Source organism: Lactuca virosa, chromosome 8, assembly GCF_052849685.1.
Source record: "Lactuca virosa cultivar CGN04683 chromosome 8, Lactuca_virosa_CGN04683_v6, whole genome shotgun sequence".
Classification (NCBI taxonomy): Eukaryota; Viridiplantae; Streptophyta; class Magnoliopsida; order Asterales; family Asteraceae; genus Lactuca; species Lactuca virosa.
The window spans coordinates 39,125,837-39,139,787 of record NC_136433.1 but is presented as its reverse complement, the minus strand read 5'-3'; positions in this window follow the sequence as shown (position 1 = coordinate 39,139,787).

The window sequence follows — 13,951 nt, the reverse complement described above, 5'->3', positions numbered from 1 at the left end:
TGCTTAGTTTGGTATTCATACTTAAATTGTAGTGATCTAGGAAGGGTTAAGACTTAAGCCTATATGTGCTAGATATCAAATGTTACTTATTATTTTGAAAATTAACATATAGAAGTTCTCAAAATTATGACAAGACGAAGTCGAGTACCGATTGCTAAAGAGAATGTTGGTGATGAAAACATCTAAGTGCAATTCACGCCAAATGTGTTGGATGGGTTTCAAACTATGTTAAATGAAATGATGGCTCGAATAGATGAGAAAATGGTCGAAAGATTCCACGAGATTCTCGAGGTGCAAGAGAATAATAAAGAACGAAGTAAGCATAGTGATACGTGAGAACCCCGCAGACATGGTAAATATAACAAGCAAGAGAAATTTTGGTATGTCTTATAGGAGCATGGGGAACGAGCTACTATCTGGAAGTTTTCCAAGGGGGTGAAGGTTATAAAAATAGGTTGCAATTGGAAATTACCTCATTACCACGACGTGACAAGTTGGGTGTCACGACGTGGCGTAATTGGAAATCGGGTATGTTTTGTCAGGAAGTTCCCACGACATGACCAAAAGACGACCAAGATGTGGAGGCCAACTGTCGTTGACTTTTGAACAAGGTTGACTTTTAGTAAAATGCTAGTTTTAGAAGGTAGGCTAAAGATTTACCTTATGTGAGCTGATTTCTGTTGACTACATTGCGAGGTGAGTCTTCTCATTATACTATGCAGGTCCCTAGTTGTCTTTGTGGTTCTTGCATGAAAGACCATGGGGGTAGCCCATGACACTTGTAAGTAAGACCGGGATTTGGCCATCGACATTGCGAGGAAAGACCATAGGGATAGCCCATGACACTTGGATGTAAGACCATGGGGGTAGCCCATGGCATTTCAAAGGAAAGACCATGGGAGTAGCCATGGAAAATGTATGCATGATATGTGGTATTTTGGGGGAACTCACTAAGCTTTGTGCTTACGATTTATGTTTCAAATGTTTTTCAGGTACTTCTGGTTCCAAAGGAAAGTGTCTGAGTTAATCGCACTACATCCCCTGGAGTTATTTCCACATTATCCATTTTGATTTACTCTGATGTTTGAGAGATACATTTTACTATATTTGGGCTTGTGAACAATGTTTATGTGATTTGGGGGTTTTAAAAACAAATTTTTACTTAGTATTTTTGGGACGTTACAATGTGATCTGAACGATTGCAAAGGAAGCTTATTTTCTTCTCTTCTTGCTTGCAGTCTCGACTGAAATGAACCTCTTGCCCACGTTTAAAACACAAAGTCGAAACCACTCGACGGGTACCCCCATGAGCTTTCCCACACCGATCGCAACGACGACAACCTCTTATCCTCGAAGAGTATGAATCAATAGTCTTGAACCTCTTTGCTGCTGGTGGAGTCAAAATCTACACCTGCTCCTTCCCACTTCGAGTCACAGACCCCTCCCCTAACATGGACCCTACCTCGGAGGTGGGAGGACGACACACTACCATATCATGAAAAGCGACGTCTCTAACCCTCAATCACTCAGCATTCACAACAAATGATATCCTCTTCCCGATCATCTCAATCATCTCATCTTTGAGTCTTGAAATCATTGGTCGTACCACCTTGGACAGGGCCCTCAAAACTTTAGAAGCTACCAAAACATATAGGTCTTCATCACCCAGGCTCTCTCCATTATGGCCACTTGGGCCATAGGCAGAACCATAATTCATTATCGCAGTTATATGGAAAAACAATGCGGGATCTCGAATCATAAAACTGATGATGTGTGTGTGCAATCCCGCCTTCGCCTTCCCACAACCTGATAAAGACGAAAACACACTGCAATGAATCATGGTTTCAAACCATGCTATTTATACTTAACCAATTCCTTAGTAACCCTTTGAACTCTTCCTAATCCCCGTACAGATCATGTGCTTCTGGTAGTATTGGGCCCATATGTGACATCCCAAATTTCACGACCATAATATACTGATTTGTTTATGCTTATTTAAAATCACAGTATCCTTTTTGAAGAATAATATCGCAGAATTTATTCCCAAAAATATGATAAAGATATTATCAAAGCATTTCCGAAGAAATGTATTTTATTTATATTAAAAAGTTGGGATGTCATCGTCAATACAATACATAAGCATAAACGGAAATAGTACAGACCTTACAAACATCTATTATTCTACTGGCCTATAATCCATAAATTTGTCATATGTTCATCACATATATGCTCTTGTGCCACTACCTGTGATACAATAAACTGAGTGAGTCAGGCTTAGGATCCTGGTGAGCACATTTATATTATTTTAATTATACCTTTTAATCAAATCATTCAACCCGATTACCCATTCCTGTTATCCTCACTTTCTGTCCCTAAAGCATCTAATTCAAGGGACCTGTCCTATGGATTATCTTCGGGATAGACAATAATGCTTAGGGGATTCCTTAGCAATACATTTCAGTAAGGAAACCATGGGGGGGGGTGGAGTACATCTGGTGAACACTTAGTTCAAAAACACCTACAGGTTGCGAGACTGCTAGCGTTCCATTGGACTGCCTTGAATAGTCTGTGGTCGTCATCTATACTTCGCTAAACGACTAGATCATCTTTAAAGTCAAGTCCTTTCATCATCTGTCTCATCTTTCATCTCTCATCATCTAATCATCTTTCATCTACCCATATTTACCCAATATATTTATAGGTATAAAAATACATATACATTTTAAACCAAGTAAAACATATATAAATCGTTCATTTAGCATAGATATCAGGAACACAAATAATAGGCACATATAGCATGCAATTGTCTTAAATACTTCATATCTATGAATAAGATGAAATGAACTATGCACTCACTTGTTAAATTGATGCCTTGAAAGTTGGGCAGCGTTTCGCTTTAGCACTTGGTTTTTCCTCTAATGTGACCTAGGTTTAATTATTACTAAGGCTTAGTTTATTATTCTTTATGACTAATTAATAGTCTAAATTTCTCAAAAATCCCAAAGTCTGCTGATCTATAGTTGATAAGAAGCAACCATGTAGGATCATATCGGAGGTAGGGTCCGTTTGGTATACAGAGTATACTGTTTGGAAATCTCACCTTAAACACCTCACTAAATCCAGCCTAAACATCATCCCCGTAAGTAGATCAATCAGTAATATGACGTTGAAATCACTGACAGATCTTATTTATAGGTTCATAATAACGACTTATGACTACAAATATAAGTTACACTTAAAATGTAGTAAGCGCAACTTAACTTATAGAGGTTTTAGCGAAAACGGGGAAATTACACTGGCAGAACTCTGACCCAAAAGCTTCTATTTTCCGGGCTCTTTAATGCCTCAGAGCCTTGCTAAACACCCCTAAGGACTAGAAGAACTTGGCCTCAAGAAGAAAGAAGTCTAGGAGCAATTAGATTTGAAAGATGTGAGCAAATGATGAATTTTAGCTGCTTATTTATAGGTTGCCAACAACGATTACACCCAACATAATTTTGGTGTACGCCCAGCGTATTGGCTTGGCAGCAAGCAAAAACGCATGTAAAACTCCAATCTTTAAAAAATCATAACTTTCGCATACGAACTCTGTTTTTGACGGTCTTTATATCCATGCGTAGGTATTTCTGAGTACTACAACTTTCCTTTTGACCTTGTCAACTAATTCTACACCGATCTTAAATTTAACAGTCTCAGAAGATTACATTGCTAATGACCATGTAAAGCTCATAACTTCTACATATAGACTCCGTTTTTGACCGTCTTTTTATTGTTGAACTCCTATTAACGATATCATAAATTATCGTTTAGATCATTTCGGCTAAAAATCTACCGATCTAAAAATCAATTTCTGAGTTGTATATTGTTACGCTGAATCTTAGAAAAATCATAACTTCCTCTAATGAAGTCAGATTTAGACGTTCTCTATATGCACGCTCTTGGTTTAACGACTACCATGACTTTCGTTTAAATCACTTAGGCTAATTCCCAATTTGGATCTTCATTCGTTCCTACCCTTCCCAGACGCATATTCATCTAGCATCGATCATGCTAATTTCTTTATTTTCTTGGGCTAATTTCAGTTTGGGTTAAATTAGGATTTGAGAAATTGTACAATTTTTTTTTTAAATATATAAAATATATATTTAAATCACTTAGGCTAATTCCCAATTTGGATCTTCATTCATTCCTACCCTTCCCAAACGCGCATTCATCTAGCATCGATCATGCTAATTTTGTTTATTTTCGTGGGCTAATTTCAGTTTGGGTTAAATTAGGATTTGAGAAATTGTACACTTTTTTTAAATATATAAAATATATAGCCAAATATTTTGGACCCATTACAGACGTGGGCCCTGGGTAGTCGTCCGGGTTGCCCACCATCTAGGCTGACCCTGTGTGAATGCTATGGTCCACCCATGGTCTTACAATCACTTCTGTTGCTATAGTCCACCTGTAATATTTAATGTCATGGTTCACCCATGGTCTTTCATGCAAAAAGTCACGAAGACAATCTACCATTATATATAGTATAGTGAGAGGACTCACCTGAACTAAACAATAGAAGCTCTACAACAACCTCAGAACCAGAACAACTAACCTGAGCTACCTAATGCCAAATCGAGACTAGGCCTTAGTCAAATACTCAATTCTACCAAAGTTTGACCAAAAGTCAAACTGGCCAAAAATGTCAACGGTCAACGGTCAACCAACCATTGACCACCATGCTGCGACCAATCCCTTTGGCCGTGTCGTGGTCACTAGAGGGTAAAACAAGCGCAGAGTATGCAGACCACCACGTCATGGCCAACACCCCACTGCGACGTAGTCCCGCTGATGAACCACTTAATTTACTAAGTGCTTAATCCGACAAGTCCAAGTCTCATACTTTCCATAAGGATTCATAGCACCCTAATGGTCCATAAAAATCTTAACTTTATGGACATGCATGTCCAATGCATCCCATACACCAAATTAGGTCAAAATGGTAATAAATGGGTTAAAGCTTCATGCATGGCATCAAAACAACATGGAAGTCTAGATCTGAGACATATATTACTTCTAGGATCCCAAAGAGCAATAAAGTTGCAAACTTTATCAAGAACAATTAATCAAATCTCCCCAATGAGAAGAACTAGCCTCAAATCCTAGACCTACAAGGAAATAACCAGAAAGTTGAAGGCTTGGAGACTTAAACAAGTACAGGGGATGCTCAAAGAGGTTGTGGTGGCACTTGCTTGCTGGTCTCTAGCTCCACAAATCCTTCCTTCCTCATTCAAAGATCAAAACCCACCAAATGGAGCTTAAAATGTAGAGAAATGATTTAGGGTTTTGAATGTAGGATCTTGTGGGGTGATGGAGGTTGAGGGTGTGATAAACCCTAGATATCACTTCCTTTAAATAGGTTTGAAGAACAAAGATCTATGGTTTTTATCCCCAGCTGCCACCATGTCATGGCAAGGATCTGACCACACCGTGGTCATTAATGTCGTGTTTACGTCGTGGTCCGGACCCTACCGCACCGTGGTGACGAAAAAATCCCAAAATCACAACATTACAAAGCATAAGACTTATACCCGGAAACCGAGTGTTACACTGTAACGTCTGCAAATTGGGGGCAACACATAATAAGTAATAATTATTAAAATTGTAACGCCCTGTTTCGAATCGTTTCCCATTGCGGGGTGATGATCAAGGAGTGGGTATTAGCAGACTTAGAACCCTTGAAAAATTGAGTTTGGCCTCATTTGGAGGTGGATGATGTAGTTTGGATGATCCGGGTATTCAGTTTGTGTTTTGAACCCAAGGGTATCGGTAAAGGCGTTGGTTCGGGCATTTTATGAATTTTGGATTTTATCTCGGTTGGTTTTCAGATTAAATAAAGTTTATAGAAGTGTAGGGCTTCTCGTTACCTTTTTCGTGGATATAAAGAACGTCGAAAATGGATAAAGGATGCAAAAGTTATGACCATTTGAAGTTAGAAGGGTGTTGGGCCAAAACGGGTACACATGACATACAAGGGAGGTACGCATGGCGTACATGGGAATTTGGATGCGGGTGCATTTAGGAACGCCCTGCGTTACCCAAGGGAACACACTGCTTTCATGAGGCCAGATTAAAACCCTAAATTAGGATCTTGGACCTTATTTAAAGACCTTAACTCACCTCCAACCCTCATTTCCTTCGGCCTCCATCCTCTCTAACCCTAAGAACGAAACCCTAGCCCCCATTTGTGTCTTTCTTGAGCTTCATGGTGATTTTTGTGTGTTTTGGTGCTTGAAAAGAAAGAAGGAACTTCTTGAAGAGTCAATGCTCGACTTAGAGCTTTTGGATCCAGGCTTTGTGCACCTAGATCTATCTTATGGAGGTATAAAGTCTCAACCTTGACAACTCTTTCATGTAGATCTAGCTAAGTGGTATTTTGTTGTGGTTTTGGTCCCTTTGAGGTGGTTCTTGTGAGTAGATTTACTCCAGAACCTTTGAGCTTCATATTTGGTCCTTGTTGAGGTTATGGAGTCATAAAGTTTCGATCTTGATGGGTATAAACCTTCCATGCATGATTTGGTAGTCATTTTATGAAGTTTGGGACTTAGGGTTTTGATTTGGGTCCCATTGAGTTATGCTAAGTCATAAAGTCGGGAACTTTATGACTTAAGAAGTCCCTTGAAATTAGATTTGGAAGTTTGGATTGAGGTCTTAAGGTATTAAGAAGTTTTTAAGACATTTTGGGGTGATTTGGACCTTTGGGCTTCGTCTTTGGTGTTGGGCTTCATTAAGCCATGAAAAGGCATAAAGCCTTCGAATTTATGGATCAAGTCACTTGTATTTAGCTATTCTGAGGTTTTGGACGTTTGACTTAAGGATTAAGTCATTGGAATCACTTTTAGGTGGCCACCGGGAACGTCGTGCTTAACACATGGGAACATCGCGTGTTCCGGCTATGATGCCCATTTTTGGACCGGCGACGTACGTCGTGTGTACAAGCCGGGTATACTGTGCGTATGTATGATCAGATGGGAATTGGGCTTTTTGGACTTGGACTCTTTTGGTATGAGCTTCGGTTGGGCTAAGTTGTTTCTTTTGGGCTTAGTTGACTTGGGCCCTGTTGGGCCATCAGGTTTTGGGCTAATAATTATTTTGAGAAGGCCTATAATGGGTATGGGCCTAATTTGGAAAATTGGGCCATGGGTTGGGCCTTAGATGGTTGTTGGTATTTGGGCCTTTGGATTATTAGGTTTGGGCCTAAGTCTTGGTCCAAACTAGGTAATGGGTAAATTGTTCATTTGCCCTAGTAATGGATTTATGGTTATGTATTGGAACCCAATTGTTGATTGGGCGTTGTTTTGACTTTGTTAGCTCGGGGATCTGTTAGCCAGCAGCCAAGGATTTTCTATTTAATTTGACAGTACGAGGTGAGTCTCCTCCCTATATCAATGCGTCGAAGGCACCAATGTCAGCCCATTGCGTGCTATGTGGTATGCTAGTTGTCTCTGTGACATTTTCATGGAAGACCCCTGTGGGAGCCCGTGACACTTGGATATCAGACCATGTGGGGGAGCCCATGGCATTCCAGGTAAAGACCATGGGGGGAGCCCATGACACGTGGATATCAGACCATGTGGGGGAGCCCATGGCACTCCAGGTCAAGACCGTGAGGGAGCCCATGGCAACTGTATGTATGTTGCATGATATTCTGTGGTTGTATGTTATATGGTATTTTGGGGAACTCACTAAGCTTTGTTCTTACTGTTTTCAGTCTATGTTTCAGGTACTCTGATTTTCAAATTGAAGAGCTCTGGATGATTGCAGGGCACACACCACATGTTTTCGTATTCTACGAATTATTCTGATTTGATGATGTCATGTTAAAGTTTTGCTACCTTGGTTTTTGGGGAAAATATATATTAACGATTTATTAATCTAAAAACAAAAAATTTTATGTCACTATATTTGGGATGTTACAAGTTGGTATCAGAGCCTTGGCTTGAGGGATTCAGACATACTCTCGGGTGTGTCTGAACTCAAACTGAGGAATTGGTAAAGTTTTCAAAAAGAAAAGTATTTTAAGAAAAGAGTTTTCTAAGATAAGAAAAGGTGTGGTGCATGCAATCAGCCGAGCTCAAGTAAGTTTTCCCAAAATACCCATACGTGTTATTTGATATGACTTGATTTATGAATATGTGAATCGCATGCTAGTTAGGGCTAAGGATCTGCTCAGTTTTTGCATGATAGAATGCTAGGAGAGATGTATTGTATGTCTATTGTATGAGCTGGTAGACTTGCATGCTAGAGCTGATTAGTCCGAGATAGATTGGCCTGATATGTGATGCCTTGTAGCCTTGGGAGTATTGAATGCTATGCTGAAATGGGGATATCTATTGGTATCAGTAATTTCTAAGTGTATGCTTTAAAAATTGTATACGGTTAGGATCTTATAGCCCTAGAATAATTGATTTGACTTTATTTCCTGTTCCTTGTCTAGTTGTGGTCCTAGGGTAGAATCTTTTATTCGACAGTCTATTTGATCCTGTTCTATGTATAATTTGCATGCATAAGGCAATCAACAGTAAGGGTGGAATTCTAGCATGAGTTGTGGTATGTGGGTTGAATGTCCTATGATCGTTCTATGGATTGGAGTGTTACTGCTCGAATGTTGCTTTCTTTGTGCTTTGTGGAACTCTTAGGTAATAGGAGTTAACTACTAAGTGAATATTAATGTATTCATGAGGTGAGTGACTGGCATTATGGGGAGTTCTTCAGCAGTTGATGACAGGGTGAGGTTGATGGGTTTTCAGCATTCTAACACTCCTATGGTGTACATGCAACCCTAAAAACCTTGGATCTATTTTTGACTAAGATACATGCAAATAATTATTTTTCCAAGGTTCTTATCCTAACTAGCATGGCATGGGGTACTTGAATCAAATAAAACTAGTAGAATTACTTACCTTGTAGTAGTAGTTGATTGCTTGGAGTTTGAGAGCCTAGCACCAATAATGTGGATGCCTCAAATGGAAGTCACAAATCACCACAAACTTGGAAACTTGAGAGAATAGTCACAAACTTCTTGAAATCGGCCCTCTTAGTTTACACACATCAACTAGTGCAATTTCAAGAACCAAAGCCTCCTTTATATAGTGTGGTGGATTAGGGTTACATCCATGTAAACCCTAATACCCATGTCTTTTCATTTCCATGAGATCCATGGGTTAAAGCTCCATGGAGTATCCATGGACTTTCCATGCAAGCCTAGCCCATTCCAAATAAGCATTAGCCCACACTATATAAATACAAGAGCCCATATTTAATTAGTCATACTTTTGATCTCTAAATTAATTCTAAATTAATTATAGATCAACACTAATTAAATAATATGATTTATATTAGTATATTAGAACTTATAATATATTAATAAATCATAACTTATACTATTCTCAAAAGATTATCCGCAAATTGTTTGGGTGAAGTGCAACCCAAATGGACCATGCCGGGTCGGGTCAAGTACATACCAAATATAGTTATGGACTTAGACACTATATCCAACAGTCTCCCACTTGGATAAGTCTAATAACTATAGTTGCAAGTATGACTTCATGAACCGTTCAGCAATCGTAGCTCTTTAAACTCTGTTGAACTATGAAGCGCCATTTTAGATAAGTGATCATATAATCCTCTATTCTAGATATCAGCCGGACAAATACATGGAACATGGTCTTGCTTATTGTCCAACATTTGTTTCCCGATTTCCGATTTGTTTGACATAGAACTTAACTGAACACATCAATTTAGTTCTGACCGGGCCCGGTACATAGGTCAAAACAAAATCATCGAGGGGCCCAGATATCGCTTCTAATCCTAGAAGGAACAAATAATCTTCGACTCATATGTTTGCTCTACTACTTGTTGAATTACACACAAAAGCACGGTTTATAACATCGAGTTACCAATGCGTTTTCGTGCAATCAATGCATAACCAACTCATAGGCAACAAATCATATCTCTAGGTTTGAAGACTTATATGATATTACCGTCTCACGATCACTCGAGATAAATTCCATGAAGTGATACAAGTGAGTGTGGGTTGAATCCAATACTCAGAACTTATGAGCACTCATGAGTGTTGTAGCCCCGCTTTGTCTAACATCTTAGACCTCTACAAGCCAACCCATGACAGTCTTGATTCATATCTACTTCCAACATATGACCGACTGTGGAGAGTTTGAATAATATGATATAAACCATAACATAATTATTCTGGAAGTCAAAACATGCAAAAAGAAATAATAGTAAACGATTGACAAGAGATAGCAACACTTTACTCATAAATAACAGCTTTTATTTATCATCAAATGTCAATTACATTTTACAAATTTCAAGATTATCTAACTACTAAAACTAATATCATCCTTCAGCCCTATGCTCCGAGCATGCTGGAGATGCTTAGCCCGAGTCAGTCCCTTCGTGAGGGGATCTGCTGGGTTCTCATCCGATGATACCCTCTTTTCCACGAGGATTCCTTCTTCTATTCGATGTCTGATGAAGTGATATTTTCTGTCAATGTGTCTGGATCTCCCATGATCTCTTGGTTCCTTGGCTAAGGCAACCGCACTATTGCTGTCACAGAAAATCTCCATTGGCTCCTTTATAGCTGGTACAACTCCAAGGTCTCCGATGAAGTTCTTTAGCCATATAGCCTCCTTTGCTGCCTCGCTTGCTGCTATATACTCTGATTCACAAGTGGAATCAGCCACTGTCTCCTGCTTGGAACTTTTCCAAGTAATTGCCCCTCCGTTTAGAGTAAAGACCCAGCCCGACTGAGAGCGGAAATTATCCCTGTCAGTCTGAAAGCTAGCATCACTGTACCCTACAACTTTCAAGTCCTCACTGCCACCGAGGGTAAGGACCCAGTCCTTAGTCCTCCGTAGGTACTTGAGGATATTCTTTACCGCAGTCCAGTGTGCCTTGCCAGGGTTCCCCTGATACCTGCTAACCATGCTCAAAGCAAAGGCTACATCAGGTCGAGTACACGTCATAGCATACATGATCGATCCTACAACTGAAGCATAAGGTATTCGACTCATTTCTGCTATCTCAGCCTCAGTACTAGGTCTTTGTGTCTTACTCAATATGGCGTTACTCTGGATGGGTAACTCTCCTTTCTTGGAGTTATGCATGTTGAACCTTTTCAACACTTTGTCCACATAGGTGCTTTGACTAAGTCCAATTAGTCTTTTACTCCTGTTTCTCAAAATCCTTATCCCTAGGATATAGGCAGCTTCTCCAAGGTCCTTCATAGCGAAACACTTCCCAAGCCAGGACTTTACTTACTGCAGGGTTGGGATGTCATTTCCTATGAGTAGTATGTCATCTATATACAGTACCAAAAAGCTGACTATACTCCCACTAGCCTTGATATAGACACAAGATTCATCTTCACTCCTTGAAAAGCCAAATTCTTTGACTTTCTCATCAAAGCAAAGATTCCATCTACGAGGTGCCTGTTTTAATCCATAAATGGATTTCTCGAGCTTACACACTCTACTGGGGTACTCTGTACTGACAAAACCCTCTGGCTGAACCATGTAAACATCTTCAGCCAACTTTCCATTAAGGAAAGCGGTTTTGACATCCATTTGCCATATTTCATAATCATGAAATGCAGCAATGGCTAACAGAACCCTAATAGACTTAATCTTGGCCACTGGTGAAAAGGTCTCATCATAATCAACTCCCGGAGTTTGAGAATAACCCTTTGCAACCAGTCGTGCCTTATAAGTGTGTACATTACCATCCATGTCGGTCTTCTTCTTGAAGATCCATTTGCACCCAACTATCTTACGATCAGGTACATTGTCAACCAAGTTCCAAACTTGATTGTCATACATGGACTGTATCTCGCTATCCATAGCCTCTTTCCATTTAGCAGCCTCAGGGCCTGCCATGGCTTCCGTGTAGCTGTTAGGCTCATCCAGATTTACCAGTGTGTTATCACTGATAAGTGTCTCACCTTCTGCAGTAATATGAAAACCATAATAATGCTCAGGTGCATTCCTAACTCTGGTGGAACGCCTCAGAGGTATAGATTCTTCAGTCGGCTCAACAGGAGTTTCCTCCTCAGGTTGAGGCTAGGGTTTGAGGTTCCTTCACCACTTGACTCTTGAATTTCCTCAAGGTCAATTTTCCTCCCACTGTCTCCTTGGCTCATGAATTCTCTCTCTCGAAAGAATCCTCTTCTTGCTACAAAGACCACATTATCACTGGGTCTGTAGAAGATGTAACCAAAGGATTTCTGTGGGTAGCCGATGAAAATACACCTTTCGCTTCGGGGTTCGAGCTTATCGTGAGTCTCGCGTCTCACGAAAGCCTCGCAACCCCAAATCTTGATGTGGTCTAGATTGGGAACTTTTCCAGTCCACACCTTGTGAGGTGTTTTGGCAACCTTCTTTGTAGGGACTAGATTAAAGATATGGGCGGCAGTCTCTAAGGCATACCCCCAAAATGAGATTGGTAGCGAAGCTCGACTCATCATGGAACGAACCATGTCCAACAAGGTCCGATTGCGCCTCTCAGCTACACCATTCAACTGTGGTGTCCTAGGAAGTGTCAATTGTAAGACAATCCCACATTCCTTAAGATAGTCAAGGAACTCAGTACTAAGATACTCACCACCACGATCGGATCGAAGCATCTTAATGTTCCTGCCCAACTGATTCTCCACTTCTTGCTTAAACTCTTTGAATTTCTCAAAGGTCTAGATTGGGAACTTTTCCAGTCCACACCTCGTGAGGTGTTTTGGCAACCTTCTTTGTAGGGACTAGATTAAAGATATGGGCGGCAGTCTCTAAGGCATACCCCCAAAATGAGATTGGTAGCGAAGCTCGACTCATCATGGAACGAACCATGTCCAACAAGGTCCGATTGCGCCTCTCAGCTACACCATTCAACTGTGGTGTCCTAGGAGGTGTCAATTGTGAGACAATCCCACATTCCTTAAGATAGTCAAGGAACTCAGTACTAAGATACTCACCACCACGATCGGATCGAAGCATCTTAATGTTCCTGCCCAACTGATTCTCCACTTCTTGCTTAAACTCTTTGAATTTCTCAAAGGTTTCTGACTTATGCTTGATTAAGTAGACATATCCATATCTACTAAAATCATCAGTAAAAGTCACATAGAAACGATTAGCATCTCTTGTGGCAGTTCTGAAGGGTCCACACACATCCGTGTGTATGAGGTCCAACAAACCTTCACCCCTAGCACAAGTTCCAGTAAAAGGTGACTTTGTCATTTTACCAAGCAAACAAGATTCACAACTATCATCTGACTTTAGGTCAAATGACTCCAAGACTCCATCCTTTTGGAGTTGGCGTATGCATTTCTTGCTTACATATCCAAGACGACAATGTCATAAAGATGCTTTATCTAAGCTAGTGGAAGAGTCAATACACAATACATTATTTCCTAGATTATCTACAACAGATACAGTTTCATACACACCATCACAAGGTAATGCTTTAAAATAAAGAACATTATTAAAGAAAGCATCAATACTACCATTATTATTATCAAAATAAAAGGTAAAACCTTGTTTATACAATGCATGAAAGGAAATAACATTTCTTGCCATTCTCTGGCGAATAATAACATTTATTCAAATATAATGTAAACCCACTATTTCGCACTAAGGAATAAACTCCTATCTTGGTGACAGGTGAAACTTTCCTGTTTCCCATGATCAAGTTTATCTTTCCTTGCTCCACATTCTCACTTCTTCTTAGTCCCTGCAAATCACAACATATGTGAATACCACAACCTGTATCAAGGACCCAAGACTTAGAATGAGGTGAGTTATTAGAAAATATAGTGTATATACCTGCATGGTTGGGTTTTACTTTCCCACCCTTCAAATCTTGCTGGTACTTTGGGCAGTTTCGCTTCCAGTGCGAC